This window comes from Heptranchias perlo, chromosome 2, assembly GCF_035084215.1.
Source record: "Heptranchias perlo isolate sHepPer1 chromosome 2, sHepPer1.hap1, whole genome shotgun sequence".
Classification (NCBI taxonomy): domain Eukaryota; kingdom Metazoa; phylum Chordata; class Chondrichthyes; order Hexanchiformes; family Hexanchidae; genus Heptranchias; species Heptranchias perlo.
This window is the reverse complement of record NC_090326.1, coordinates 108122526-108131409: the sequence shown is the minus strand read 5'-3', so window position 1 is coordinate 108131409 and position 8884 is coordinate 108122526.

The following is an 8884-nucleotide window of genomic DNA, read 5'->3' as shown; positions in this document are numbered from 1 at the left end:
GGTCGAAGGTTTACTAGCAGTTGTAAAGCTTATTAGGAGTAGTAGGGTTTATAAATTATGGGGCCGATTTTCGGGTGAAGGAGCGGGTGCGTTGTGTGTGGGGGTTGGGGGGGCTCTGAAAATCGCTGAAATGCCGAGCGGATTCGAAGCCCAGCTCCAAATCGCTGACTTCCGGGTTCCCCAGTGATGTGTCCGGGTGCGCGCGTGCCTCCTGAAAGTGGAAGTCCCACTGGCAAGTAAAGCTGGCGGGATGATAATTTGCATAGTTTGTCAGGATAGATTGCATAGATTGTTGAGGTAGTTGAACTACTTGATTGACTAGACATTTTGGCAGGGATGCGATTTTGAAGCATCCTCAGCGTGTTTCCCGTGCTGTGGGAAACTCTTCCTGTTGCAACAGAAGTGTTTCAGCCAGCAGCCAGTGGGAGATGCAAATGCTTATTTGACAGGTGGGGAGAAAACGTCATTTATTGCAGCAGACAAAGTTTTGACTGCAAGATCTTTGTGTTTTCACTCAAAATTCTCACTTTCCATCCAAAATAGGCACCTGCACAAGAGCACGGAGGGCAACAACAGAGAGAGCGACGTCGCAGGAGGCACTACCCTCACAACAGGGGCTAGAGACCGAGGCTCAGCTTCCTGGACTTCTCTGAGGAGCAGTGCATACAGAGGCTCAGAGTCAGTCGCCAGATAGTCGCAGACATCTGCAGCCTCCTTCATGCCGAGCTGCTCCTGGCTGGGCCAAGCAGCATCTCCTTACCTGTTGCTGTCAAAGTCACCACTGCCCTCAGCTTCTTCGCCTCCAGGGTGCCACCGGGGACATCGCTGGGGTCTCTCAGTCATCTGCACACAAGTGCATAAAGCAGGTCACCGACGGCTTGTTTCACAGGGCCTCGCACTACGTCAACTTCCCCATGGACGATCTCAGCCAGATGGAGAGAGCAGTGGGATTCCACGCTGTGGCTGGCTTCCCACGGGTGCAGGGTGTAATCGATTGCACCCATATAGCAATACGAGCACCTCCACACGAGCCAGGACTGTTCATCAACAGGAAGGGCTATCACTCCATCAACACTCAGCGCGTTTGTGATCACCGCAAGAGATTCCTTCACGTGTGCGCCAGATACTCTGGCAGCTGTCACAATTCCTTCATCCTCCGGGAGTCCAACATCCCGCCCCTTTTCCACGCACCGAACACCCGCAAGGGCTGACTCCTCAGGGACAAGGGATACCCCCTGCACACGTGGCTCATGACATCTCTGAGGAACCCCACCACCGAGCAACAACATCGATATAACAACAGCCACATCGCTACCAGGTCTACAATTGAGCATGCTAAAGGGCTGCTCAAGATGCGCTTCAGGTGCCTTGATCGTTCTGGGGGAGTGCTTCAATATGCACCAGACAGAGTGGGATGCATTATAGTCATGTATTGTGCCCTGCACAACACGGCACAACAGGGAGGGGTGCTGCTTGAGGAGGACCCATTCACATCTGCCACCCACATTGAGGAGGAGGAGGCGGAGAAGGAGTTGGAGCAGGAGCATCCCATGGGCAGAGCAGCGGCTCACCTGGCTGCTCATAAGGCCAGGGAGTCACTGATATGTGAATGGTTTTGCTAACATCAGACAGTGTGAAGAGTGCGGTCCTCACCAACTGGATAGAGCAGCGGCCACACCAGCCCCCCTCCTCCTCCCTGCACAAAACAGTCCTGCATCTACACAAACGCCCACTGAAGAGTGACCCAATAGGTGGCATCAAGTGTGGGCGTTCATGGTGAACCTCATGAAAGGGTCTTATTACAGAAGCCAGTCAAGCATGGCCAAGACGTGGCAGTAGTGGTGACAATAATATATAATGTGAGTTTAACGAAAAGCAAATATAAATAAAAAACATGACAAACCGTCAAACACCCTTGTGCGACCTCTTCATGCTTACAAAACCGACGCGGACTCTCCACAGCTGCTGCTGCCACCAGTGTCTGCTTGTGCTCACGTGTGTGGTAACTCACCATGTGCGACCCCAATTAACTGCGGACTGGGACCCACCGAGGTGTGTGTATCTGCGCTGGTGGATGGCTTGCTCAGATGTGACAGTGGACCCGTCACAGCGGTCGCAGAAGGCCCTGTAAGAGAACATAAGGCAATATTAAGCATGATCACAGATGTGTCATGTTGTGATGAACATACTGAGATGCTGAAGATGGCAAGGCATGTTAACATCAATTCATATTGTGTGTGCTGAATGTTAAAGTTCTGTCACCAGACGTTTGTCGGGTGCCAGTCTCGGCGTCCCCGGCGGACAGGCACTTGAGAGTGCGGTTCAGTTCCAGCACCTCCTGCTCCGCGTCTATCAGCCACATCGCTACCAGGTCTACAATTGAGCATACTATAGGGCTGCTCAAGATGCGCTTCAGGTGCCTTGATTGTTCTGGGGGAGTGCTTCAATACGCACCAGACAGAGTGGGATGCATTATAGGACGAGTATCTGTTGCGGCCCCCCTCCGGTCCTTGCCCTCTCCTGCACATTCTGGGTTCTCTTCTATAAGGGGAGAAAGTATAGACGCGTGAGTGAGTGATGGTGACGTGGCCAACCGATGAATGCATTGGTTTGGGTGCAGCTAACCGTGAAAGAGATGCATCAGAGGGTGAGTATGAGACAGAACCATGACATTGTATGAGGATTGGGTTGAGTGGTAGTGGTGGGCTGAGTAATGGGGAGGTGAGGAAGTGCTGAGGAAGTGCAAGTAAGTTGAGGATGAGCCTTAAGTGGGTGAGGGGGAGTGATGTGATAGAGTAGTGTTGGTAGTGCAGAATGAGTTGGGGGGTAGGGGCGGTGATGTGGAAGACAGAATGTAGGAGAATGAGTTAAGTGTACTCACTTTGGCTGACCTAGTTAAGTCATTGAAGCGCTTCCTGCACTGGATCCAGGTGTGGGAGATGTTGCTGCTGCTGGTGACCTCCTCTGCCACCTCGAGCCAGGCCTTCTTGGTGGCAGAGGCAGGCCATTTCCTCCCATCCGCCGGGTAGAAGACACCCCTCCTCCTCCTCACCCCATCCAGTAGCACCTGGAGTGAGGCATCGCCAAATCTAGGAGCAGCCTTTCCCCTGTGCTGCTCCATTGTGCTGTTTGGGTTTTTGCTCCAGGAGCAGCCATTGGAGGACTGCCCCTTTAAATAGAGCTTCTCCAACTGACAGCCTGTGATGCAGGTGCGCAGTCTGCCCTCTGCGCAGCTTTCGGACGGCAAACTCAGAAGCCGCATTAAGTGGCTCCAACTTACCTGCGATCGCATGGGGAACGGACAGATTTTATTGGGCAGGTTACCCACCTGCCCAATTGCTATCCCGCCTCCACGCTAATATCGGGGCCCTAGTGTCTACTGCCCACCTAGCAATTGTTAATTGTCTAATGGGGAACTAGTGACTATCCTCCTTGGGTGGGAGAAGAAGGTAAGTAGAGTTTCTTTGGAGTCAAGGAGGCTCCAAGCTGACATGAATGGTGAGAGTTCAGAAACAAATCAACCTTCTGAGGCAAACTCAAGAATCAAATACACAAGCCAGGCTGGTCTGCAGTAACCCAAGCACTATTGATGGTTGACCAACCAACCTGACTCATCAATAGAATTTGGCAGAGTTATATCTGTCGGTGGGGGGGTCGTATTCTTTAGATATAAGTCGATGCACTGAGGGCACGGTTATCCTGGCTGGTCCTGGACCAGGAGCAGGAAGCTGACTAGGTTGCACATTTTAGCTGGTGGTTAAATTCCTGCAGTACCCTGTGCACATCTGAAGTTCCCTAAGGCTTGATTTTGCCAACCTGCCACTCTTTGGATTTAAGTGAATGGGGTGTGTCCCTACAGGGAGAGAGTTTGCATCTCATGTTGGCTAAACAGAAAGTCTACCTGCATACATTTTTCAGTAACTTAGTTTGGAGACTCTTCAATACCGTGATGGGTTTCTGTGTTTGTGAGACACCTGGCTGACCAAAAATAATGTGGGACAGATTCCACATACAACAACAAATGTTAAATACCAAATACATTTTATGTCAAAAATAAGAAATGTTGGATCTGATTTTTTTGTTTATACATAGCCCACTAGACTAAATTGGTACTGATCTATGGCTTTCTGTGCATGTTTCTGAACAGCTTATCATTGCTCTTGAGTCCTTAGGTTAACAAACGGTGGCCAAATTTCCATTTTTGAGATATGCATTATTGTAGATCCATTTTGCTACAAAACAAATAGATTACATTTAGCAATGGTCTATAAACAACATGCATTGGTTTCCTTTAGAATCATACAATCGTTACAGCACAGTAGGAGGCCATTTGGCCCATCGAGCCCGTGCTGGCTCTTTCATAGAATCATAGCAAGTTACGGAACAGAAGGCGGCCATTTGGTCCATCGTGTCTGGACTGGCCGAAAAAGAGCTATCCAGCTTAATCCCACTTTCCATCACTTGGTCTGTAACCCTGTAGGTTATGGCACTTCAAGAGCACATCAAAGTGCTTTTTAAATAAATTTGAGGGTTTCTGCCTCTATCAGCTTTTCAGGCAGTGAGTTCCAGACCCTCACCATGCATGAAAAAAATTCTCCTCAGCTCCCCTCTAATCCTTCTACCAATTTCTTTAAACCGATGTCCCCAGTCACTGACCCCTCTGCTAATGGAAATAGGTCCCCCCATCCACTCTATCTCATCCCGTAATAATTTTATACACCCCAATGAAATCTCCCCTCAGCCTCCTTTGTTCCAAAGAAACAATCCCCAGCCTATCCAATCTGTCATCATAGCTAAAATTCTCCAGCCCTGGCAACATCCTCGTAAATCTCCTCTGTACCCTCTCTTGTGCAATCACATCTTTCCTGTAATGTGGTGACCAGAACTGTACACAGTACTCAAGCTGTGGCCAAACCAATGTTTTATATAGTTCAAGCATAACCTTCCTGCTCTTATATTCTGTGCGTCGGCTAATAAAGGAAAGTATCCCGTATGCCTTTTTAACCACCTTATCTACCTGTCCTGCTACCTTCAGGGATCTGTGGAAATGCACTCCAAGTTCCCTTTGTTCCTCGACACCTCTCAGTATCCTCCCATTTATTGTGTATTCCCTTGCCTTGTTTGACCTCCCCAAATGCATTATCTCACACTTCTCTGGATTGAATTCCAATTGCCACTTTCCTGCCCACCTGACCAGTCCATTAATATTTTCCTGCAGTTACAGCTGTCCTCCTCACTATCAACCACACGGCCAATTTTTGTATTACCTGCAAACTTCTTGATCAAGCCCCCCCACATTCAAGACCAAATCATTAATATATACCACAAAAAGCATGGAACCTAGTACTGAGCCTGGTGGAACCCCACTGGAAACAGCCTTCCAGTTGCAAAAACACCCGTCAATCATTACCCTTTGCTTCCTGCCACTGAGCCAATTTTGGATCCAACTAGCCACTTTCCCTTGGATCCTGTGGGCTTTTACTTTTTTAACCAGTCTGCCATGTGGGACCTTGTCAAAAGCCTTGCTAAAATCCATGTACATTACATTAACCACGTCACCCTCATCGACTCTCCTTGTTACCTGCCCAAAAAATTCAATTAAGTTAGTCAGACACGAACTTTCTGTAACACATCATGCTGACTGTCCTGGATCAACCTGTGCCTTTCTAAATGATGCTTTATGCTGTCCCTCCGAATTGATTCCAATAATTTGCCTACCACTGAGGTTAGACTGACTGGCCTATAATTACTTGATCTATCTCTTTCTCCCTTTTTAAACAATGGTACAACATTAGCAGTCCTCCAAACCTCCGGCACCATGCCTGCAGCCAGGGAGGATCAGAAAATGATGGTGAGAGCCATCCTTGCTTCTCTTAAAAGCCTGGGGTACATTTCATCTGGGCCTGGCGATTTATCTACTTTCAAAGATGCTAAATCCCTTAATATTTCCTATCTCACTATGTTTATCCCATCCACACTCCTCCTCCTCTTCCTCCTCAACTACAATCTGCATTGTCCCCCTCTTTTGTGAAGATAGACACAAAGTATTAAGAACCATACCCACATCTTTTGCCTCCACACATAGATTACCTTTTTGGTCTCTAATAGGCCCTACTCAATCCTCTTATTCTACGTATTTATAAAACATTTTTGGGTTTTCCTTAATTTTATTTGCCAGTATTTTTTCATGCCCTCTCTTTGCTTTCCGAATTTCCTTTTTAATTTCGCCCCTGCACTTTCTATACTCCCCTAGGCTTTCTGCAGTATTGAGCTTTTGGTGTCTGCCGTAAGCTTCCCTTTTTTGCCTTATCTTACCCTGTATACTCCTTGTCATCCAGGAGGCTCTAGATTTGCAGACCCGCCCTTTTTCTTTGTGGGAATACATTTACTCTGAACCCCTTGAATCTCCCCCTTGAACGCCTCCCATTGCTCTGACACTGATTTACCTTCAAGTAGCTATTTCCAGTGCACTTTTGATAAATCATTTCTCAGTTTAGTAAAACTGGCCTTTCCCCAATTTAGACTTTTACTCCTATTCTATCTTTGTCCTTTTCCATAACAATGCTAAATCTAACTGAATTATGATTACTACCACCAAAATGCTCTCCCACTGATGCTCTTTCTACCTGCCCAGCTTCATTCCCTAAAACTATATCCAGAACTGCCTCCCCGCTTGTTGGGCTTGCTACGTACTGACTAAAAAAGTTCTCCTGAATGCAATTTAAGAATTCTGCGCCTTCTATACCTTTTGCACTGATTGTATTCCAGTGAATATTAGGGTAGTTGAAATCCCCTATGATTACTGCCGTATTGTTTTTACACTTCTCAGAAATTTGCCAACATATTTGCTCTTCTATCTCCCTCTGACTGTTTGGGGGGTCCAAAGTACATTCCCAGCAGTGTGATTGCCCCTTTTTTGTTCTTCAGTTCAACCCACATGGCCTCGTTTGATGGTCCTTCTAACATATCATCCCTTCTCACAGCCATAATTGTTTCTTTAACCAATATTGCCACCCCCTCCTTTAGTATATACCATTAAGCACTGCCAAACCCCTTTGTTGTCTAATTTCTAACCTTTGTTTCCTCTGCCTTCCAAACTAACTAATTTTCTGCCTTCCATTTCCAGCTCTGCTTCCCTCCCTTTTGAATCTACAATCAGGTTCCCATCCCCTTGCCAAGCTAGTTTAAACCCTCCCCAACAGCACTAGCAAACCTCCGCGTGAGGATATTGGTCCCGGCCCTGTTGAGGGGCAACCGTCCGGTTATACAAGTCCCACCTCCCCCAGAGCTGGTCCCATTGCCCCAGGAATCTAAAACCCTCCCTCCTGCACCATCTCTCCAGCCATGCATTCATCTGCTCTATCCTCCTATTTCTATACTCGCTAGCACGTAGCACAGGGAGTAATCCGGAGATTACTACCTTTGAGGTCCGGCTTCTTAATCTCTTTCCTAACTCTTTAAAATCTGCCAGCAGGACCTCATCCCTCTTTCTACCTATGTCGTTGTTACCGATATGGACCACAAACTCTGGCTGTTCACCCTCCCCCTCCAGAATGTTCTGCAGCTCAGTGACATCCTTGACCTTAGCACAAGGGAGACAACATACCATCCTGGAATCACGTCTGTGGCCACAGAAACGCCTGTCTGCTCCCCTAACTATAGAATCCCTTATCACTATCACTCTCTTGACCTTTCTCCTCCCTCCCACTGTACAGCTGAGCCACCCATGTGCTATGGTCTTGGATCTGGCTGCACTCCCCAGGGGAACCATCTCCCTCACCAGTATTCAGAACTGAATACTGGTTAGAGAGCGAGATGCCCTCAGGGGATTCCTGCGCTACCTGCCTGGTCCTCCTGATCTGTTCCTTCAGGCTCCACAACAACACCCCCCCACCCCCTTCCTAAAAAAATTAGTTTTTGCATTCATAGCAAGAATTCAATTACTGCTTGAGGTATTTAATGTCCACTTACTTGTCATCAGCAATGCTAGCAATGTGCATACCATCATGGCAAAAAGCAACAGATCTCACCCAGCGATCATTTGTTCCACCAGCAAATATTGGAGTGGGAGGTGGGAACAGATGCCTATAAAAGGGGTATAGAAAAAGTCCAATTTACCAAAACATCCCAAGTTTTTCCATTTACGAATGAATAAAAAGACACACTTTACATTCCGCTTTGACCAAGTAAAACTTGTGGTCAAGTATTTGAAAGGCAAGTTATTGCCATAGGCTTTTGGTGGGGGTGGGGGTTGCGGGTTGGGGTGGTGGTGGGGAAGAGCCAGATACTGACAAGTGGGGTGAGCAGTTTTGAATTCTCACAGTGAAACCAAACCATTTTGCCCCAACACAGGTTGGGTATCCTTCCCAAATGAAGGAGCTGAATGCTTCAAAGACAGAAACCTTGATTAGTAGGTATAATGATCAAATTTCACAGCAGCAAGATACAAACAGTTAAATGTACCTTACTTATTCTTATGGTCAGATAGAAATTCAATTAAAAAATAAGTAGTTATGGCTAACAAAAGTTGATAATTGGTGCAAGATTGTTTAGCAATTAGCAAAACATTAACTCTTCACCGTGAACATTTTTTGTTAGTGAATCTCAGATACTTCTCACACTTCCTTCAACAATAAAGAACACCCAACTATATAGAGCCCCACATAAACCATCTCAAGAATATTTAATATTGGACAACTGGCCCCACTTAAATCAACAATTGGGGAGGGGGAAAATATATAGGTGTGGGTGGTGTATTTAATAATACTGTACATTTTCAGCTAGTTTAGATAAAGTCTGCTGAAATCTTGAACATGATGTTTCCTCAGTAATCTCTTGCATATCTTGCAAACCACATTCCAAATGAAGTGTGCATTAAAGCAAT